This window comes from Ambystoma mexicanum, chromosome 4p, assembly GCF_040938575.1.
Source record: "Ambystoma mexicanum isolate Mex_15411 chromosome 4p, UKY_AmexF1_1, whole genome shotgun sequence".
Taxonomy (NCBI): domain Eukaryota; kingdom Metazoa; phylum Chordata; class Amphibia; order Caudata; family Ambystomatidae; genus Ambystoma; species Ambystoma mexicanum.
Window position 1 is genome coordinate 1,243,094,510 of NC_090927.1, and position 23,344 is coordinate 1,243,117,853.

Here is a 23,344-nt window from a genome sequence, read left to right on the forward strand (position 1 = left end):
GACGACTTGAGCATAGTCCCCTGAGATAGGTAAGAGGACCTGCGTGCCATCAGCAAAGTTTGTGTAGGGAATCCCGAGGACATCAAGGTGATAAAAGAGAGGTTTGGTGTAGGTGTTGTAGAGCGCTGGGGAAATGCATGAGCCTTAAGGGACGCCACATGGAACGGGTTTGGGGTCGGCGGAGTGCTCAAGTATGAAGACCTTGGAAGTGCTCTCGCTAAGGAAAGATTTTATCCAGAGGACCGCCTAATGGGAGAAGTGGAAGTTAGTCAGGAGGTGCCGGCAGAGGTCGAATATGGTTGACAAATCTAGGAGGAGTGGGATGGCCAGGTTACCAAAGTCACAGGTGAGGTCGAGCTGGATTTTGAGATCCAAAAGGGCTCTTTCGGAGATGTGTTTTGGTCAGAATCCAGATTGTCTAGCACCTAGTTGTTGGTGCTGCTCGACATAGTTTTGAATTTGGGAGTATGCCTCGAATTGAGGGAAGGTTTCTTGATGAGGGAGAGACCCAGGCCATTTTGAGGCATGTCGGCATGATATTGGAGGCAAAGGAGGCATTGACAAAAACAGCAAGGGCTGGTGACAGTGTGCTTGTGCAGAGTTTGATAATGTGGGCAGGGTATGCATTGCCTCTGTGGTTAGAAGATTTGAGGTTTTGAACTGTGGTGGTCATGTGTTCTATGGAGAGGGCTGAGAAGTGGAATTGGAGGGTTGGGGTGTAGGGATGGCAGCAGTGACTGAGTAGGGGAGGCGTTTTTGATAGGAGTTGTTGTTTCTTCGAGATTATTTTGTCTAGTAGTTTGTATAATTTGTTCGCCATGGCTGCTTGAATTGTAGTGCACCGAGCTTCATCGCTATGAATAAGAGAGTGGGTAAGTGCTGGGCATTCAAATTCTATGAGCATGAAGACAAGCTCTTTGGAACTGAAGCTAGTCTCAGAGAGTCTCGTGTTGAAGAAGTTGACTTTGGTGAGGATGAGGGTGTTTCTGAAAGTTTTGGAGGCAATGCGGAAAGTCTTGAGATTGAGTGGAGTAGGGTTGTTTCTCCAGGTGTGCTCTAGGAAGCACATGATTCTGCGCAGGGTTGCGAGTTCCTCTGAAAACCAAGTGTTGGCATTTCTGTTTGGTTTGGGGATTCTGGGTTTCAGAGGAGCGTGTTTGTCTACGGTTTGTGAGAGGGCTGTGAGGATCATTGGGGCCTGGGCAGGTGGATCATCACAAGCAGGTAAGTTTTTGGAGAGGTGTTCAACTAGTGTCGGTGCCAGGCAGGCTTCAGTAAGTCTATGCATGTTGTGTGAGAGAGTGGGTGGTAGTTTGGCAAAAGAGATTCAGGTCGTTTTGGAGTAGGAGAGGCAGAAGTCTATGGCCGAGTGGTCAGACCATGGTACAAGTGCAATAGAAGTGATGGAGATACTGGTATTCAGTGTTAGAACACACGCTGCGTCCTTTGGAATGGGTTGGGTGCTTTAGTAAGGTTGTTGGCTTTAGAATCAGAGGCGTCATTAAAGCTGAGGTTGAGGTCTCCTAATACTCGGAATTTGGGGGCTGGCTTGATGAGAGGTGATAGGAGGTGGGGGTGTCGAGTTAAGGGGAGTGTTGTTGAATAGGTTGGCGGTAGATGATGAGTACACTGATCGTAGTTTGAGGGTTGATCAGATTTTTGTCCAGGAGTAGTTCGTGGCCTGGTTGGGGGCAGAGGGTAAGGGGACCTCCCTGAGGTTTTACAGATGAGGGTGACACCGCCACCCATTTCGCCTGTTCTATCTGCTCTGATGATAGAGTAGTTGGGGATCAGAGCAATAGAGAGGGGTGGGCCTGCCGTGCCGTGCAACCAGGTTTCCGTTACTGTCAGAATTTCTGGGTGAGGGGCACCCTTCTACAGATAGAGAATTTCCTGAACACCCATGAGGGGAAAAAAAATACCCCCAAGACTCGGTGCCTGTCATGAACCAATGTGTGCTATGCCTTAAGAGAAGTGGGAATAACATCAGTCTGCAACATCCCAGATGAGATCAGTCTCGCAGAATCCTGGGCTGAGGAGCGCCCGTCTCCATATAAAGAACTTCCAGGACACCTCCCTAGATCCGGAAGGTTAAACAAATACCCCAAAGACTAAGTGCCTGTCATGAACTGACGTGCTATGCCTTAAGAGAAGGGGGAATAACATCAGTCTGCAACATCCCAGATGAGATCAGACATGCAGAATCCTGGGGTGAGGAGCACCGTCTCCATATAAAGAACTTCCAGGACACCTCCCTAGATCCGGAAGGTTAAACAAATACCCCAAAGACTAAGTGCCTGTCATGAACTAATGTGCTATGCCTTAAGAGAAGGGGGAATAACATCAGTCTGCAACATCCCAGATGAGATCAGACATGCAGAATCCTGGGGCGAGGAGCACCCGTCTCCATATAAAGAACTTCCAGGACACCTCCCTAGATCCGGAAGGTTAAACAAATACCCCAAAGACTAAGTGCCTGTCATGAACTAATGTGCTATGCCTTGAGAGAAGGGGGAATAACATCAGTCTGCAACATCCCAGATGAGATCAGACATGCAGAATCCTGGGGTGAGGAGCACCCGTCCCCATATAAAGAACTTCCAGGACACCTCCCTATATCCGGAAGGTTAAACAAATACCCGAAAGATTAAGTGCCTGTCATGAACTAATGTGCTATGCCTTAAGAGAAGGGGGAATAACATCAGTCTGCAACATCCCAGATGAGATCAGACATGCAGAATCCTGGGGTGAGGAGCACCCGTCTCCATATAAAGAACTTCCAGTACACCTCCCTAGATCCGGAAGGTTAAACAAATACCCGAAAGATTAAGTGCCTGTCATGAACTAATGTGCTATGCCTTAAGAGAAGGGGGAATAACATCAGTCTGCAACATCCCATATGAGATCAGACATGCAGAATCCCCAGGTGAGGAGCGCCCTTCTCCAGATAGTGAATTGCCAGGACAGGCAGACAGGCATAGAGCGGCACGCAGATGAGGATATGCCTATTGAGATCACTGCCAAGGTTCATTTGAATGTTTTACCCACGCCAAGCCAGAATCATACTGAAACATGCATTGGCAATGCCAACAGCCCTGACTTTTGTATAGGCCTGGGAAAGGTATTTGGCAGGTACTAACGTAATGGCACTAAGTGTGCATTAATGATAGCAGGTGCAAAATGTGTAAGTACCTGGGCATTTAATAGCAGTGCCAGGCAAATGCCTATGCGCAACCCTTTGCCAATGCTCGTTTTTTTTAGAGTACTTAATTGAAAGACATGCAACCGATTGTAGTTGTAGTGGCTGAAGGTGAATTTGAAGTATTTGTAAAGGGCTAGATCGGGCAGAATTCGCTACATTTGGGTGCAGATGATGCAGACAGACGTCACCTATATGGCATAGTTGGAAGAGATGCTCTAAGAATAAACCTACATGTTTCTAATGATAGGGAATTGTAAAATATCTGTCATACTTTGTAATTCCCTTGGCACAGAATTCCAAATTTAAGGACCGAGTACCACAAAACGCTGATCTCCTCTGAAAACACATTGAGAGGGTGGAACGACAAGCAAAAGCTTATCGGATTATCTAAGGGACCGACTTGGTCGATAGATAACATTTACAATTTGCTGCCAGATATGACGGTGAAAAACCGTGTAGACATCTAAAGATCGAACAGAGGATCTTAAAATCAATTCTTGCCTTGACCGGCAACCAATGTAGAGATCTGCGTAAAGAGGAGTTAGCAGTCGATTTCGAGACATTAAAGATTAACTGAACAGTGTCATTCTGTGCTCTCTGACGTCTCGTCAGTTGATTCTCTGGGCATCCTGTCAATAGACTATTACCATAGACTAGGCGGGCGTTGACAAGAGCTCCCACCACCATGGCATGATCCTCTGAGGGAATAAAAGGGAGGGCATGGGACGTAGAAGCTGTAAAGAATGGAAGGCAGATTGGACATTGGCTCCCAATTGAGTTTTACTACCGAGACTCGCCTGCCAAATACATCTCAGATATTTACATTTGGAGGCATATTTGAAGCTTGTGCCTATAAGACATGAGGGAGTGGACATTTAGAAGCATCAGCTACCAAGTGTTTGGGTCCAAACTGGACCAATTCAGTGTATTAGCATTCAACTGCAGCCGATTTTGGGACATCCAAAGGCTGACTTCTTCTAAACACTGGCCCACTTTCTGAAACGATTCGGGTGGATCTGCTCAAGACATTTTAATGACATCAGTAGCGTGTTTACAGCTCCAATTAAGCCATGTCCTCTCAGAAGACTGCTTTGAAATAGAACAGTCAGACACTTTGAATGCAAAGGCTCATGTTAGGGCTTCATAAGCAAGCTCAAAGAGATCCCAGTAGGATGTGTTTTGGTTGGAAAGGGGACAGAAGTGGGTGGGAATGACCATAGGCATTAGCATGACCATTGGCAGTCAATGGGTGGGTAAATAACCAAACAACACCTACAAAGGCAAATACCCGCCCAATGCAGGGATGCCGGGTTGGGTGAGCCGGGTGGCAAGGAGCAGCTGGAGTGGCCGTTGGTGACCCGTGGGCCCCCGCATAAACTGGAACGGCCTCAGGGGGAGTGGGTCGGCTTTGCAGGCTCAGGCTCAGGCAGGGCAGGGGGATGTGGCAACGTGAAAAGTCCACATAAAGGGAGCCGGAAAGGGAACTGAGAATGAGTACCTGCTTCACCTTTGGATTTTTTTGCCACTGTGCCCCTGCTGCCTGGACCCGAGCCGGCTCGACCGCCTGCTTCATTGGACCGTTACCATCCCACCCACCCTGAATTTCTGAGTTCGGAGAGGGAGAAGGGGAGAGTTGCAGGTAGCGGAGGACCATGTGGACACTGAGATCCCCTTCTGTGGGTCTCCAGAACTGAAATAGTGTTGTGAAGAGTGCAGAGGACGCCCCCCATCATAATGTTTGAACAGCCACCAGGGGGTTCCCAGTGGGGGAAAGGCTGGAGGGCATCAGGGGGTAGTTTGGGCAAGTGAAGAAGGGTCTGCCTCCTGGTATTGCTCCCACCGAGAAGGACATGATGGGGAGGGTAAAGGGGCCTCACCACCATGCACCGCCCTGGGAGCGGGGGTCATGGTCCGCCTGGACCACCTGTCTTTGTGATATGATGAATTGCGTTATTGTGGTTTGTTTTAATGAAATGTCAAATTTTTGGTTTGTGGATGATTTAATGTGTAATAGAAGTGTAGCCAGTGTGGCATGCAAATGCGTGTCAAGTGTGTTCACTCCAGCCCAACACTGCCCCCACTTTGTGTCCCTCCTCATATGCCATCTCCCCTAGCTGTACTCCAATACAATATGTTCCAGCTTAAAGGTGGCGCTTAAGCACCACCTGATAGTTAAAACTAAAAAGAAGCTTAACACAACTGGGCCTCATTACGACCCAGGCGGAGTGGGTTTAACGGCGCCGGGAAAGGTGCCGGTGCCGTTAAACCCATTTCAACCTATTACGAGGTTCCCTTGCGGGACCCGCTCTGGATGTCTGGTCAGACCAGATGTCCTTTGCGGGTCCCACGAGGGTACCAGGGAGCTAACAACGGGCCTGTTATTAACGGGCCCATTGTTAGCTCCCTCCCCATTCCCATTGAGCCCTATCGGGGCTCAAATGGGAATGGGGATGTGTTCCCTGAATGGGGAAATGCTGGGTCCTCCAAGGTTGGAATGGCCGGGTATTTCCCCATTCAGGGACCACGGACCCGGACCCGAGTTTGGAGGCAGCTACCTCCAAACTCGTAATGAGGCCCAACAACTTGGTTTTGCATCGTTTTATTTAAAAATAAAATTCACCGCTTCACAGGGTTCTTTCTCGAATTTAGCAATGACACCAATAAGTGGCAATGCAGTGAAAAGGATGAAGGGTGCGTGTGTTGAAATATTCCTCATCTAAATGCAAAGAAAATCAATTGCGCCGTCCAGCAAGCAGGGCCTTTATCTAGGGGAGTCACGGACATGAAAGAAATGTACGTCTGCACGTATTCATTTATTTTGGAGCCTTCCACACGGCTCTGTCACCTGCAGTGTGTGTCGATGCACTCCGTGTCAAGATGGCGAGATGCAAAGCAGGGGACAGCCCCGCCTGAGATTGATGGCTCTGCAGATTAAGTTACACGCCGATCGCTTTGCCGCCTTTAATGAGCTCCCGCTTGTGGAAGGTGCCAAACAGTAAATCACATTTCTCAGTTTGTTTAGCTTCTTAGAAGTTCATGCTAATTAGGAGGTGTTGATGTGACAGCGGTGGGATCCCTCTACGCGAGAGTGCTTGCTTTGGACTGATCCCATTGAAATGACGACACCTCTCAGTCCACAACGGGCACCAAGATCAGGAAAATGACACTGTTCTGTCATGGCGGCGTGCCAGCATCAATAGTGTGTTTAAATAAAAGCACAATGCAAAACTGACACCGAGTGTAGATGAAACAACTCCTCTAAGTGAACCAGGAAATGAGTTTCCATTATGGCAAGCAGGGGTCTTACCCTCCAAACCCAGCTTCCAAAGTGGTAACTCCACTCAGCATTTTGTGTACAATGTACTTTACGACATTGCTTGTGGGGTTTTCAAACGTGGTTATATGACCCCGCTGAAAATTCAACTCAACCACATATATTATAAATTAAGGGAATGATAAACATTCTAATTTATCCTTGTAGAAGAGGAACCAGAGTTGGAGAAGAAAGCTTCAGGAAAGGACAACTTCATTTATACATTTTAGCTGTGAGTATAGTGGTTAAAAGTAATATATGGTGTCCCCGTTAGCACCTATAGTGCAGGGTGAGGTCACAATGGTCATACCCTATTCACTTGTCCTCTCCTAGTGGTACTGAAACGCAAAGAAGAGCCAGCCGAAAGAAGGCCTTCAGAAGAAGAGACTAAGGGGTTCACTCTGAGTTGGGCGGTAAGGGATACCGGGCACCGGTAAGGAGACCGGTGCCGGTAATCCCTTACTGCCCGATTCCGAGGTCCCTTAGCGGGAACCGTAAAAGACGTGTGGTCTGACCACACGTCCTTCACGGGTACCGCTAAGGGACCAGGGTGCTAATAACGAGCCTGCTATTCGCGGGCCCGTTATTAGCGCCTTCCCCATTTCCATTGAGCCTTATGAGGGCTGAAATGGGAATGGGGAATAGTTGGTTGAATGGGGACTTACCGGGTCCTCCAGGGTCAGAATGACCCGGTAAGTCCCCATTCAACCAGACCGGAACCCGGACCCGGTATGGGAGGCAGCCATGCTACCGCCCAATTCGGAATGACCCCCTAAATCACAGATTGTCTAGAGTACTGGGCGCAGTATATGTATAATAATAGCAGCTTGGGTTTTAGATACCACTGCCCTACCCAGATTTTGACATTTCACAACGCTGTAAATTAGGGTGTCAATATTTTCCCATTTATCGACGGCTGACAGATAATCCCTGAGTTTGAGTCCTGTCGTGTTTTGAACCTGTGTAATGCGCATTCAAATATGGCCAGGACCATTATTAGAGATCGACTATCAAGTTAATTACACTAGACATTCTCAGTGCAAAATATTTGAAAAATATATTCACTCTTTAATTCAGAAATATATATTTACATTATCAATGAAGTTAGCACATTATTGCCACACACAAACATACACAAAGTCAAAATACTTACACACTCATCTCATATCTAATGACAATACACCATACAAAATTATATTTGTATTCATAGTGACAACGGCACATACATTCAACTGGTTACAAATTAGGGAGCCTTGACTCTCTCCAACTGACCCCTCCGAGGATCAATTGGCCCAGGGGATCTTACTGTATGGACCAAGGTGGAGTTTTCTTCGCTTCTGACGAGTTCCTGATAACGATTCAACTCTAACGCCAGCAAGAAGAGCCCCTCTGGACCTGCTGCTTACCACAGTACATGTTTAGAAAGTTAATAGAAACATCACAGCGACTTTGTGCTCTGCTGAATGAATATGCGTTCCTCCCATCAGACTGCAGACCTCTCCTAAAGCCACTATCTAACAGTACACCGAGTACTAACAATGTGGAGGTCAGAACTTACATGTACTCACAGAACGCAGCCTAATCATCGAGAATGTTACTCTAGACCAGTGGCGCCTGGTGAATTTCTTCACTTGAAGAGCATAAATATATGTGTCTAATATGCAGAAGCAACGGAGCATGGGGAGGGAGCCTGAACTAAACAACAGGAGTTTGGGGGTTCTCCTCCAGAGGACATTTTTAAAATAATGGATGAAAATTGTGCATTTTATAGCACTTTCTGTGAAAAACTGGGGAAAAGCCACACAGTTCGCAATTAATTTTGCATGGTAGCACATGGAAAAACCCATTAGATGCAATTCACCAACAGTGCACAGGACCATTTTCCAACACGTGTTCAAAATGCCTTTTCCCACAACATATGCCAGTGTATAAAACATTTACATGCTGGCTGTGCCCATACATATGCATGCATGCTGCATCAGTATATGCCATTCTTCCCATAAGAGGACTCCCAGCCAGTACAACATGCCATGCCACAGAAATTAAGTATATCCACACTGGCAGTGCCAAGATAAGCCAGTGTACCAAATTATGATATGATATGATAGTTTATCTTTATAGCGTCTATACATTTACACAGTGGTGGAAATGGAAAAAATGTGGTGGGGGATCCCACAACACTAGGGGCGGGTTGGGGGAGGAGTTTGGTGGGGCAGTGCCCGAGGCGGCGTGGTCTAGAGAGGTGGGCTCGTAGTGGACATCCAGCAATGCTGGAATACTTTTAAAAAAAGAGAAAAAAAAGCGTCTGCAACAGCAGCATTGCCTTTTACCCCCGGCTTTGGCACTCGTGTGTGATGCACAATGCTTTCTACATGTACAACTGAAAGGAATCAGTTTTACATGTAGCAAGCATTGTGCATTACACACCAGTGCCAAACCCGCGGTAAAAGGCAATGCTGCCGTTGCGGGCGCATTTTTTTCTTTTTATGTTTTTTTTAAGTATTCCAGGGCGGTTCATGGGCTTTTGCGGATGACTCTGGCGGGATCCCGAGTTCCGGCTCCATATCTGGTGCCAGATCTCAGATCCGCCGATAGCTGGCCCAATGACCAGCACTGCACTTACACTATATCACACTTACGTTTGCTTTCACCCTTGATGCAAAGTACAAAAATGCCATGACACACAAATATATGGCTACACTGGAGCCACCAATATAAGCCAGTCTAGCAATTTAGTAACACTCCCCATGTCTGCTATACTTTTGAGGTCAAGGAAAAAATTGCAAATGGCATGCCAAAATAAGAAAGTAAATACCAAGTTGCCCTGATTACGAAGCTGGCGATAAAACCCTCTGGTAGCCGTCGGGTTACCGCCAACTCTGTAATGCATTTACTGCTGCCTGATATCCCGGTGTTACCAGGATATCACAGGTAGAGGTACGGTTATTTCACATTTCCATGGAGTCCTATAGGACTCCATGGTAATGGAAAATCTGAAGCACCGGCACCGTTACTAACGGTGCCCGTGCTTCAGTGAAAAGCCTGCAGATAGGGCCCTGAACTCCCAGCAGGTCAGGCCTGCCAGAAGTTCTGTGCCCCTACCAGCTGACTCACAGTGTCGCGGTCCAGAAAAGCTGCCGATAACTTTTTACCAGCACCTTTATTTCTAGACCAGGTCACTTGTAATGAAGGCCACTGACACCCTAGGCCAAGCTAGTCACATGATAACACATTTCATGTGTACTTTAGACTTGATACCACACAAAAAATGTCATGCCATATTAAGAAAGTAAATGCAGACTTGCACTACTGAAGTAGGTCAGTATAGTGACATGATAACACTTATCATGTTTGCTTTTCCTTTGATGCCAAGTAAAAAAATGCCAGGCCAGATTAAGAAAATATATGCAGATGGACACTAGTAGTGCCAGTTTGCATATACTTTCTTAATGTAGCATGGCATTTTTGTTTGGCATCAAGAGTAAAGTAAACATGATAAGTGTTATTACGTGGATCGACTAACTTACATTCAATCTACGGCTCTTTAGCCAGGTAATAACACTTAGGATGTTTGCATTACCCTTGATGCCAAGTAACAAAATGTAGTGCCACAATAAGAAAGTATAAGCAGTCTGGCAACACTAATATAGGACAGTCTAGCCACGTAATAATAATTATCATGTTTGCTTTACCCTTGATGCACAGTAACAGTGCATCAAAGGTAAACCAAACATAAGTGTTATTACTTGGTTAAACTGGCCTGTATTCAATGTAGGACAGGTTATCCAGGTAATAATGCTTATCTTGTTGGCTTTACCCCTGAGGCATAGTTAATGCGCAGTAACTCTGCATCAAGGGTAAAGCAAAGATAATTGATATTACATTCAGTGCATGCAAATCTATTCACATAACAACACGTTACTTACCATTTTTGATTTAACCTTGATGCACAGTTCTGTGCATCAAGGGTAAAGCAGAAAATAATTCCATGCTCACAGTAGCCCCCACTCCTAAATTTAGGGGTGGGGGCTGACACACATACACACACACACAAACACCTTAACCCAAGCATTCAGACGTCATTCATACAGCTCCTTGCATGCACACATTCCTAAAAACAAACATCAACATACATACATAGATACAGACAAAAATACATCAATACATACAATCCATACGTTCATACATACACATTACATTAAAAAACGCTTGGCTTACCTGCATGCACCCTCTATACGTGCCTGTGTCAGGTCAGGTAGGACCGTATGCCGCTCCCCTCCTCTATGCAACGTAAACACTCTGATAGGAGAGGACTACTCTCCTGTCAGTCAGAATGTCTATGCTACTAGCAGAATAGAATAATGAGAGGTGGCGGGCCAGTCTTTTGGTGCCCCACCACTTGCCATTATTATGCGTTACATTTGTTGAGGTGCTGAAAGAGCTCTGCAACAAACAAACAAAAATGCATAGCAAGGATGTGCTCCAGATCAGAGGCAGGCAGCTGAGTCACCCGTATAAATAAAGCACACAGAAGACTGTGCAGCCTGTCACTCAGAGATGGAGTTGTGCCCTCTCGCACATAGTGGTGGGCCGTTGTGACTCTAGAATCTCTGTGGTCTCTTGTAGGCTAATTAAACACACATCAGTTTTGCAAAGTCAGCAATAGGGTATTAGCAAGCAGCTGATTGAAAAGCAGGAGGGTAGACTTCTGCAGGGATGAAACCGGTCCTGGTAGCGCAGTAGATGCACCTCCATTCACCACAGGTCGCCACAATTTTGGCCCTTGGGATGTTTTGGAATACATCTCCCATTAGCCCTAGACAGCATTTCAATGGTGAGAGATCATCAGAGTCATAGTCCAAAACATCTGTAGAGCTGGCAGTTAAATGCCCCCTGGCCTAGACAATAAACCCAGAAAAGAGCATTAGTAAAGCCACTGCTTTTGAAGATACACACATTTACCAGACACAGTTCTCTCTGGCTGTAAAATGGCATAATCTGGAAAAAGGTGTTTGTGCCTAGGCATACAATAGTACTGTCTGGCAAATGCCTATCTAATACCTGTAAACAAGCCAAAACGGTTACATTTGCCAATGCTAGTTTTTAATTTTTTTAAATTTATTTTCATTTTATTTTAAACATTGGTGATTACACAAAATTGACAGTATTGCGCAGAGTAGTTATACAATATGGAAACCTAGGCACAGGCAATTCTCAGTGTTATATTTCTTACTTAGGTATATTCTGACCCCCCCATATATCTTTGGGATGACAATGCTCAGACACAGTGGTAATGTACAACTCTTCATTCTCATTTTCCGCAGCCATGCAATATTTGTGGGGGCCCTCGGCGACTTCCACTCGGGAAGGATACCATTTTTTGCTCCAATGCTTGTTTTTACTAGCAATGCAGAGCATGAAAAAACATTGATGTTGTTGCGTGATGACGCTAGCGCAAAGAAGGTTGTGTTTTGAGCGTGATGGAGCGTGTAGTGGTCAGGTATGGCCATAGGGATTGTCCTGCCAACCAGTGGTAAAAATGTGTGTCAAATGCTAAACAGCACCCACACGCTGTGTGTCCCTCCTCACATCTCATCTCTCTCCTATCTGTGCTCCCACAGCAATAGTTTTAGCCTATATGTGACACTAATAGCCAAAACCAAAAACGCCCATTGTCTGATACATCCACCTTCTCCACTCACAGTGTCCTAGCCTCATTCTGCTCCAACACGAGCAGCTACAGCATCCTCTTCTCCGAGGTGATCAGTTCTCTTTTAAAACAGGCACATGCAATGCCAACGGTTTGGGCTTTTGTCTAGGCATGGCAAAAGCATTTGCTAGGCCCTGCCGTAGTGGTATTAACTGGCCATTGATGGTTGCATGTGTAACATGTTGCGAGTACCTGGGCATCTAATACCAGTGCCTGACAAATGCCTAATACTTATACACAAGCCAAAACTGTTGCTTGTTTTTAACTTTTAACAGGACTTCAGTGAAGGAAACACATAGTGCTTATAAATCGAGTGGCTGAAGGTTAAGACATTTTGATTACACCAGTGACACCTTTACAGCTCTAATTAAGTAATTAATGGGTCTCATGATAAGCTGGCAGGTACACAGTAAAAGTGTCAGTAATAACGTTTACAACACCGCCAACTACAACTTTGCCTGTAGGGATGGAGGAGCTGGAGGTAAATCTGACCCCTGCTGGCAAAAAACTGCTGGTATTACCGGCACAGTAATACCATTGCCTGTAATACCAGCAAAATCCCACATCCATGGAATTGGGTTTACCATTTAAACCAGCACTTATAATATGCTAGTAATACCGGCAGACATGTGCCGGTAACAGTATTAGCATTTGCTGGTATCTCACCGGAATTACCAGGCGGGATACCGGCAAACTTGGAATGAGATCCACTAACTCTCAAAAGGCTGCTTTGAGTAAACACTGACTGGCGATTCAAGTGCAACATTTGATGGTAAGGCTTGATTGAAGAGAGCTCAAAACGTTCACATGAGAAGTGTGTTTTGGGTGGGGATGGCCAGGAACTGGGTGAGAAATGGCCATAGGGATTAGCATGGCCATCAACAGTAAATGGGTGGGCAAATAACCACACATCAACTTCAAGCTTTATGTCCCTATTTCTCCCTATCTGCACTCTAATGCAATAACGTCAGTTTATAGGTGGTACTAAAGCACCACCTAATAGCCCAAACTAAAAATGGTCCACACGAAGGCATTTGTCACTGAGCAACAGGGGATTTTTTGTGGCCAGGGGAGCTGTACAGTGCACACCCAGATGCCAAATGTACACCTGGATCATTGGTTCCAATGGGCACTTGACTAAACACAGGGGTGTGGGGGCCTATTAACTAATGGAGGGCATGACAATTTGTGTAGGCATGCATGTTGAACTCAATGCCAATGCTCAATGCCATGCGCACAACATGGCTGTGTGCCCTATCAACAAGGACATTGTTCTTATAACTTTATTTTAATTTTATTTATTTATTGTTCATTTGTATAGAGCCTATACACAGAGAAGTGTTTCAATGCGCTCAAGGATGGTGGGGGAACAGTGGGAAGAAACAACAGTCATCCAGAGCCCCTGAATTTCTGAATGATACAAGCCTGCACAGAGCAGGAATACGTACAAATAGTACATATAACAGTGGAGAAAACTCTTTCATGCCTGACAACAGTCCTTAGTTTTTCAAAGTGCCTTACAGAAATAGGGTAAAGGAGGGTGGGGAGGGGGGCAGGGTAGAACAGACAGGCCACTCTACAATGCCAAGTTGCCTACAGTTATATAGCAGCATGATATAAATACAGTGGAGGGGGGTGTGTGAGGGGGGAAGGGAGGAGGAGTGTAGGAAAGGTAGACTACTGGGCAATACTACGCTCCGAGTAGTTAAGCAGTTTTAAGGTATAATGGAATGGGCAAGTAGGGAGGAGAGGCTGGGGTGGCGGGGGTTGAAAACAGAAGGGGGGACAATACACCAACAATACAAGGAGGATAGAAGAAAAGGAGAGTGCTAGCAGTGAGGGTGGGGTGGGGAGGGGAGTGGAGGAAGAAAAACAGGGGCAGGCAGTAGAGGTTGCAGATGGCACAGCTAAAATCGGATTTTCGCAGGACAAGATGAAAACACATGCAGCAACTGGGCACAACTATATTCGAATTTTGGCAGGACAAGATGAAAACACATGCAGCAACTGGCCAGAACTAAATTAGAGGGAATCCAGAGGAGATGGAGTGAGAGGTGGGACAGTCTCAGGTGTGAAGTAAGAGGGTTGATGAAGTTAGTTGAGCATGACGTGGGGCATTTCTCGGAAGGTCAGTTCCCTCAACTAACTTCATCTTGCACCTTAGCGTCATAAAGGGTATTATTAAGAGTTTGCTCCATGCCATGTTAGACATACTTTTAGTTCACGGTTAGATGGTCGGGTGCCTTACTTGATATGCTATGATAGGTTATTTATAATGCGCTTAATATCCAAAGGTTTCTAAGGCTTCCAAGGCGAGCACGTGGCCCCTGAGCTATCCTCCCGAGACAACTAGAACTAGACTATCAAAGTATAGTAAGGCGTACCCAACTTTGGTGAGAAAATATACCTTGCGCTTCCTATGCAGGCTGTGTTCTTTATACTCTATAAAAGGCTTATGTGGATATATGACACAAGGGTATGCAGGGAGAGGAGGGCCAGTTGTCATGATTCTTGCCCCTGGATTCTTGTGATGGTCGCTCTGGTATCAATGATGAAGCAGACAGCGAATGACTACACTGTGCCATCACGTTTATTCTGGATCTAGGCCCTGCAGTTTAGTCTTTTTGAAGATGGTGCCTTCCATTGCGGACATGTCATTTCTGGAGCTCCCGTTTCATAGCTCCTCCATGGGAGATGGCTCTGTGTAAGAACTCTTCAAGTGAGCCTACACGTTACCAGATGCTTGCCTGCATCTCAAAGTGATTCCCTGGTACTGTCCTTGCTCCCTCTCCTTCTTTCCCTGCCCTCTTTTCTTCCTGGATTCTCCAGTTCCTGTTACACTTGCTGCAGTAGCTAGCCTCCCCCTGACTACTGTTCCATTTCGCCTGTTCTGCCGAGGCTGCCTGGATGAAAGAGAGCCAGGTAGAGAGCAATAAAGCACTGAGCATGAGAACGCCAGGCACGCCAGGCTTGACTAGTTATATAAATATTACATCATGCTCTCCCTCCTGTATGTTCACAAGTTTATACTGGCTTCGATACCTCAAGTGCCCCCTGGGCTATGGGCTATTGAGTGCCTGTACCGGGCAAGCTGCACACATTCCTACTTTTCACCATGCACTGCTCGGTATCCAGTGATTGTAACGAAAAACTAAGAACAGAATGATTTCTCTAACGAAACAATAACAACGAAAAAAACTCACATTTCTTTTCTTTTTATATATGGGGGATGGTGTAAGGGGTTAGTACGGGTGGGGAGGGGGTTAGGATGGGGTTAAAAGCATAGGCACATGTGGGCATTGGGGGACCGCCCAAATAAAAAAAAGAAAAAATCGATGTATTTTCATTGTAATTGCTTCGTTAAAAAATCGTTCTCTGTAAATGATTTAGAAATAATCACATAGAACTGGACTGCTCATATGGATTGAGACACTCACACAGGCCTGTTGAAAAACAGCTCTGAATGACACTCAAGCCATCAGAACTCTACATCTCTCCCGCCATCTTTTACAATTAGCCCATGCAGCCTCACACTTTAGACCCAAGAAGCTACCTTTCGAAACAGATACCGGTGCACTTGACACAAATCAACTAGACACATGCCAACACACAGAGACATAGTACGATTCATCTGCACGTATCATCACAACAGCAGAGCAATATGATTTTCCCCGCATGGGCTACTAACCAAACACAACCCACTTTTCTTGCAGATCCCAGGGCTCCAAGAGACCATGCAAATGGCAACAATGCATGGTACAAAACCGAATAACATAGCAAGACATGAAAATAGAATGTCTTAGTACAAGTGAGCTTGGTTTCAAAAGTGATACCCATTCAGTTTAACCTTCAGACGTCTTTACACAGAAAAGAGTGAATGTAGCTGACTCAAAGTGGGATACAATAATGAATGCAGACAAAAGGATATTTTCATGGGACAACCCAGAACAGTGAGCCAGTTTTGTAGGGTGTGTCTGTTTAGGGCTGGTGGTCAATTGCAGTCATTACTCAGAAGTCTGCAAGACCCTAAACCTAAATTGCTGAAGGGTTCTGAGATTTCTGGGGATTTGGGGTTTGAGTAATACTCACAAGCCTTAGTGTCTAAAATTTGGAAAAAGAGTCAATGCTATATGTTCAGGGAGCTTGTTAGGCTTACCAAATTCGCAGTTGGTACTAAGAGATGTGAGAGGGCTTGGAGTCACTGGGACTAGCTTCCGGGTCTCCTGAGTTGAACAATAGGGCGTCATTGGCAGCACAGAGACTGTGCTTTAATGTTGGTGTCCAGCCCATTGAGGGAGCCCTGAGAAACTTAAAGACAACTTGCAGGCTCACAGTGGTTGTGTTGCTCTCGTAGCCTCCTGCACTGCTCGACGACTCTTAGAGGTCAGGCTGGCTGTCATTGGGCGCCCCTGCTGAGTGAGGCGTCTCTTTCCACAGGGATGCTGGCACCCTCCGGAAGTCAGAGGCATTTCTTGTCTCAGACTCTTGTTCTCTCTAGGCTGTCCCCTTCCATGTTCCTTGCGGGTTACCACCCACAGGGTTGACTCGTATGGGAGGGCTAGCTTGGTATGTGGTGCCTGGTTCTTGACTAGCACCTTGTACCCAGGGCTCAAATCACCAGACAGGATGGATTCTTTGACTCGCTGGAGTCCAGGGTCCTGGTCTGTTTCACTGATTATTTCCTCCAATTCTATCCATTTCGGCTGGGCGCACGCAATTACGTAGCAGACATGTTCATCTGTCTCGCATGTGCTAGCTTGCTCCTCTGGTGTCGCTGGCCAGGGGTGTCTGGATAGGTAGTCCGTTGGGTTATTGCGGGCTCATGCGGTACACCACCTCGATGGCAAAAGGTTGGAGTTGCAACATCCAGTGCTCGAGCCTTGCCGGCAGGTGTGGAGCCAGCAAGGCTCTTGAATATGGGCAATGGGGCATGTGGTTTGTGAATACTGTTGCACGGTGCCCTAGTAGATAGACTTGGAAATGGCAGCAGCCCCACCGGATGGCTAGCACTTCCCGTTCTATGTGGGCATAGTTCTCTTCCGTGCTGGTCAACTCATGACTGGCAAATGGTACGGGGTGCGTGTTTCCCTCTTGGTCGATTTGGGTGAGGACCGCTCCCAGCCCCACCGGACTGGCGGCCACTAACAGTTCTGTTTTGTGTGCAGTTTTGAAAAATGTCATGGTGGTGTTGGTTAGAAGAGATGCTTTTATGCGCTGGAATGCATTCTTTTGTTCAGGCCCCCATCCCCAGGGAACTTCCTTCTTTGTTAGCAGTCTGAGTGGATCTGCGATGGTGGCCAAATCCGCTATGAGCGGCTGCAGTAAGATGCCATCCCCATGAAGCTCTGTATCTCTGTTACTGTTGTTGGGGGGTGGGCGTTTTGGACATCAGCAACTTTCGCTGGGTCTGGTGACACCCTCTTGGCATAGGACAGTTCTGCCTTGCCGAATTCACATTTCTCAGGGTGTAATGTGAGGCCGGACTCCTCCAGGCGCCTCAGAACTGCTGCTAGCCGTGAGTTGTGTTCCTCATCGGAGGTGCCATACATCAGGATGTCCTCACTTATATTTGTTGTACTCAGCAGGTCTTGTAACACTTTGCAAATTTTGTTTTGAAAAACATCTGCTGCTGACGAAATGCCAAAGTTGAGCCGGCGGTAGCATCTGAGACCTAAGTGCGACGAAAACATTGTTATGTACCTGGACTCCTTTGCGAATCTGGTGTTGCGATGGTTGTTGTTAAAATGGTGCACCCTGGCCCTCGTTTGAGTGACCGTGTTCAGAGCTGGCCCCTGCTTCCAGGAGGCCGAGGGCGGGGGAGTTTGTTCCGGGCACTAATAAATAAATGACAGACATGGAGCGTTATTGGTTCACTCCCGACTGTCCTGTTTTGGCGGGCAGTCAGCCTTTTTATTCACTCAAGTGCGTTCTGACGTTGGCACGTCAGAACGCCTCAGGGGCCTTTCCTCGAGATGGCACAGAGTTCAAGGCCGCTGGGAAATGTAGTTTATTCCTCTGTTGTTTTCCTTCTTCTGAAAAATTAGTAAAGGAAGACGAAGCATAATGCTCGCCTCATGTCATGACATAGAATTATGCACAGTTGGAGACATGCAATAACAGCTATTATTGGTATATTTACACGTGGGGGGGAATCCAGCTTGAAGCACCATTTGAAAACCTGGTATTTCAGTTAAAGGTCGAATACATATTTTTGGGCAAAACAATATGCACTTTTCTGCAGTGGCCCTAGCAGGTTGTAGCCACGTGCAGGACGTTACTCTGGAAAATTAGATATGGCCTGTTCTTCTTATACAAAGTGATGAAATATGTATTCTATTCAGCCCCAAGCAGATTAGGCTAGAGGTGATACAGGCCCAAAAGAGCCCTCTTGCTTTATCAGTGTAAATCTGCTGTCTTACTGATTTGATGCTGAGGCATCTAACCCTTTTAACCTTTGTCTATCCACATTCACAAGGACATTACATCGCCGCTCTTTGTCATCTTGCAGTGTCCAGTATCTTGCAAGAGTATCTGGTCATTGCATCGAATGAAATAGCATCGAATGCCATACCAGAGAAAAAAAAGCACTGGAAAAAAAGTATTGAATGTTTTTTTTTAAAAAAAGGTAAAGGGATTTGCTTAATTAAAATGGGTTTTAAAGGTTAAAAAAGGGGGGCTGTGGGGCCCCCCCATTAAAAAAAATATGAAAAAATGCATTTGATGCTTTTTTTTAATGCTTTTTTCTCTGGTATGACATTCGATGCTATTGCATTCGATGCAATGACTATAAACCCTTGCAAGAGAACGTTCTTTGAGGGGTGATGATGTGAAAGCTATTCACATAACTCAGCCTCTGCTTCCTTGTGAATGGTCTGAAATAGCTGGGTAAGGACCCTGCCAATCATGCAATCAGTGGGTGTGACTCAGAGCTTCCCTTTTAATGGTTTGTGTTTCCACACGGCAGAAATGAGTTAGGGATTTGATGAGTGGTGAAATCGTGGATTTAAGGGTCCTGCACCACATTTGTCTGGTGAATAGGGGTTGCTCTCCATCAGGTCCCCATGTGCACATCAAGGATCAGTAATGACAGTGGCCCTAGCTAAAAAAAATGCCATCCCTCTCCTTCTGAAGAATTGTGCCTTGTGTATGTGGGTGTATCACAACTGGGTAAAATCTGCCCAATTGATCCCTGTGTTCAGTGATCGGATTGACCATTTATTTATTTATAACGTGCTTAATGTACAGAGGTTCTAAGCACGGACCCGGGGATCGAACCTGTGTTTCTCTGCATCGTCTTGTTTCCATGGCGAGTGCGTTGCCCCTGAGCTATCCTCCCGAGACAGTGCATCTCCATGGTGTGTTTCGACCTGGGAGCAGAGACGCCACACCTGTTCGCACACATGTCATGGCAAGTCAAGTCAATTAATTTGTCTGATGCAGAGGAACATGGCCACACCTGCATCACCCTCTGTCCAAATTCCCTATGAAGCCACTGATAGCTTTGGTCATGTTTTCATACTTGTTTGCAGCAGCAGCAATAACAAAGCTATAAGATATTGAAGACCTTTTGATACTCAAATCCAAATGTAGTTCCTCAGTGTACTTTTCTATTTGGAATTCTACCTGTTAAATTCCATATGGCCCAATTGGCAACAATGTCATTGTTCGCATTGTAGGTGGACTTTGCCTGTGTAATCCTGCTCTGCTCTTATATTTAATAATAAATATAATAATAATATTAGTTTGTATGGCCGATAATATTTCATGTGTTTTACTGAAGAGACACACATGTGTTTCCATGACCTGTGATAGGAAACATCAAGAGTCGTGTATTGAACCGGACAGAGGTAATGTTTCACTCCCCCCATGAGTGGCTCAATGACTCGGAATACAGGTGGTATAAGACAAGTGTTGCTGCGAGCCTCCATGCTGTTTATAGACCAGATGTACAACATCTTCGGGGCACAACCACTTTTGAAAGCTCCCAAGAATTCTGAAAAATAGCGAGCCCAACTCTTTGCTGAGGGTGATCGTACAGTCGTTGACGACTACAATACTACCATTGGTGTAGTTAAAAATAACTCAGTTTCTTTGTCTAGTCTTTAAATGTATTCACACTCTTGCCCCATTTTATCTCTGTGCTTTGATTTCTCGAAATCACCCTCCTTCCAATCGAAGCTCAGCTTCTCAATTTCTACTTGCTCTACCTCATCCTCCTTGTGTTGCCTCTCATTTCCGTTAATTTCAACTTCTTGCACCTCAGTTGTGGAACGCTTTACCCCTTGAAATTTGATCGTGCTTTTCTCTTAAAAAATGTATAAAAAACAACCTACTGCAGATTTAATTTTCTGAATAATGTCCTTGGGTCCTGGTCTTTGGGCTACATTACAAGTGGGCCGGCATTTCTTCTGGACCAGCACACTTCAAGTTTGCCTGTGGAGGCCACAGATCCCCCGGCAAGCCTGACCTACCGGTAGATCAGGGCCCTACCGGCAAAGAAATGCCTGTATAATACCGGTGCCGACGATTCAGGCAATCCCATCCCATGGAGGCCTGTGCTACACCCTGGGGAATGAGAAATTATCATCTCTCTGCCGCCTGTAATATCCCCGTAATACTGGTGTATTCGGCAACGGAGACCGTAAGGGCAGTTTGCCGGTACCGGCGGGATATGGGCAAACTCTTGATTTGTAACTGTGTTTATTTGCCTTTTCACTTTTAATTGTGCCGTTGTGAATTTTTGATAAGGGCTTTCGATAAAAGTGCTATAAATATTCTGTGATTAAATAAATAATAGACTCACTTTCCTGTACAACTGACTATCTGTTCTTTCGGACACATGCAGAATGAGGTTGATATTTGTTAAGAGAGAAGGACTATCATACACCACAGTTTCCACATAGCGCGCAAAACCCCTGATCCCAAAATGGTGCCTTTTGGATTGTCCGGAGCATTTCTCTGTTGTTGCTCTTCATTCCACTACCTATGCAAGCGGCCACATGTTTATTCAACTGCTGCCCGCATCCGCCAACTTGGTTGGCACCATACGGAAAGTAGCAAAATCTCAACAAACAAAATCAACAGCGCTGAAATAAAATGACAGGTAAGAACAAAGGAAGGTGAACTTAAATAAACAGATCTCCCGCTCACAAGTAATTCATTATCAATAGCTTCCAACTTCCTGAAGCCTGATCTGCCACTTGCACTGGACGGCTTGTGCAACACTGTTCCACCTCAGTGCTTGTGACATTTGAAATTGCTGACTCTACTGTGTGCCGACTGTTTGATCCTTTGAGTGAGGTGTGTACTTTATGTGTTGTGTTTACAAGCTGAAGGCCATAGTAAGCATGTCAAAGTACCTGTTGATGTAGCCAGCCAAGCACTTGGCCAAGATCTCAAATTGTGGCGTGGTGACAATAAACAGGAACATTTTGTCCTTGCCGATGAACTGCAGACATCTTACTTCTAATGTGGTGCTTCTTCTGTGTCCGAGCAATCAAATTAGCCTCCACGGCATGGATCAGGCCATTGCAAATTAATGAAGATGGAGAGTTGACATTTGAGACAATGCAGATGAATTTTGGAGGGGCAAAGGATCCCACCCACTCTGCTCCTATTTAACACCAGTGTATGCACCCATTAACCTAACGTTTGGAAAGCCTGCACTGCCAGTTGTATGGTGACAACACCAAGTAAAATGTTGACATGTTGGAGGCTACAGGGTGGCCTTCCAAGTAGAGATTGTGTTAGCCTGTACAAGTCCTTCATGCAGTTGAATTGTCTCTTGTCTAATTCATAATCTTAAGGCAAGGACTGGAAGAGTATTTCCCTTTCTGCTTATAGATTCTTTAGACAACCAAACTACAGATGAAGTATCTGAGCTCCTAATCGCATCTTCCCCACTTGCCAAATCATGTGAGCATGGGAACATGCCTTTATCTCCCGTGGCTCTCTTACCTTTTTGTACTGAAGTTGGGAGCAGTGGTGGATCATTGAATGAACACCTGAGAAGTAGCCCAAACTACTGAGAAAATGAGAACAATCCTGACCAAATGACAGTTCATTATAGATATTTTGAACTTAAAAACCTACATTCAGGCTTCTGAAAAAAATGCAGAATAGCAAGAGGTCAACAAGACGTGGTTACACATGTCTACACGTCTAACAAGACCTATGACAAGACAAGAAATGCAAAAGGAAGTCATAATAGCAAACATGAAGAGGAGTATAAATAGGACCCATGTATAACGTGAAAACATACATTTGGCACCAATAAATTGATAAAGGAAGCAAAAAACGTGAATGCATATAGTATATAGAAGCATTATTTTGGAATTTGTATTGAAGAGAATGCTCAAAGGTTACCCAGTTGATATATGGAACTAAAAGAAGGCTAGTGAACATGAGGCTGTACTTAAAAGGAAGCTTGGAAGCATTACTCAAATAGGAGCAACAATTTCAACTAGAATAGTTCTTGGTAGCGGCCCTGAAAAAGCATGCCCAATAGACCTATGAGTAGGAGCCTTATTCATGTGAAATATGTGCAGGCTAGGCTTTACAAGCGCAGTATATTGATATACTCATTGCAGCATAAATATCAGCACAATTATTCTGTATATGGAACAGCACTGGGATCCCATAAAGGTCCCTGATTCTGGAAAGGCCTGAAAAGTAGGTCAAAATAGCCATTATCACTTTTGTCTGTATGGTGCCTGTAAACTGTGCACTAACTTCAAGAAATTAGGTCACATGTAACTTTGCTTTATGTATTTCAAACTTTTATTCCAAATTTCATCAATTATATTTGTATTTTTTCTCATACCAATCTCTTGCTTGGCTTGTTTTTGTAACAGTTTCATACATTTTTCAATCATTTCTCGCTGTATTAATTTCATACAATTTGCTTACTTAAACTTCTCTCTACACGTGTTTCCCCATAGATTCATCAGGAGAGATACCTTAGTGTTGTTCTCCTAACAAGGATTAAAATATTCTGTCTCTTGTATTTTTCATATGGTGCTTTTATAATACAGCGCCAGGATCTGCGTTTTGAAATGGACAATTGTATCCCTCTTCTTTAATCTTGATAAAAAGGAATGATAAAACCAAAGACACAAAT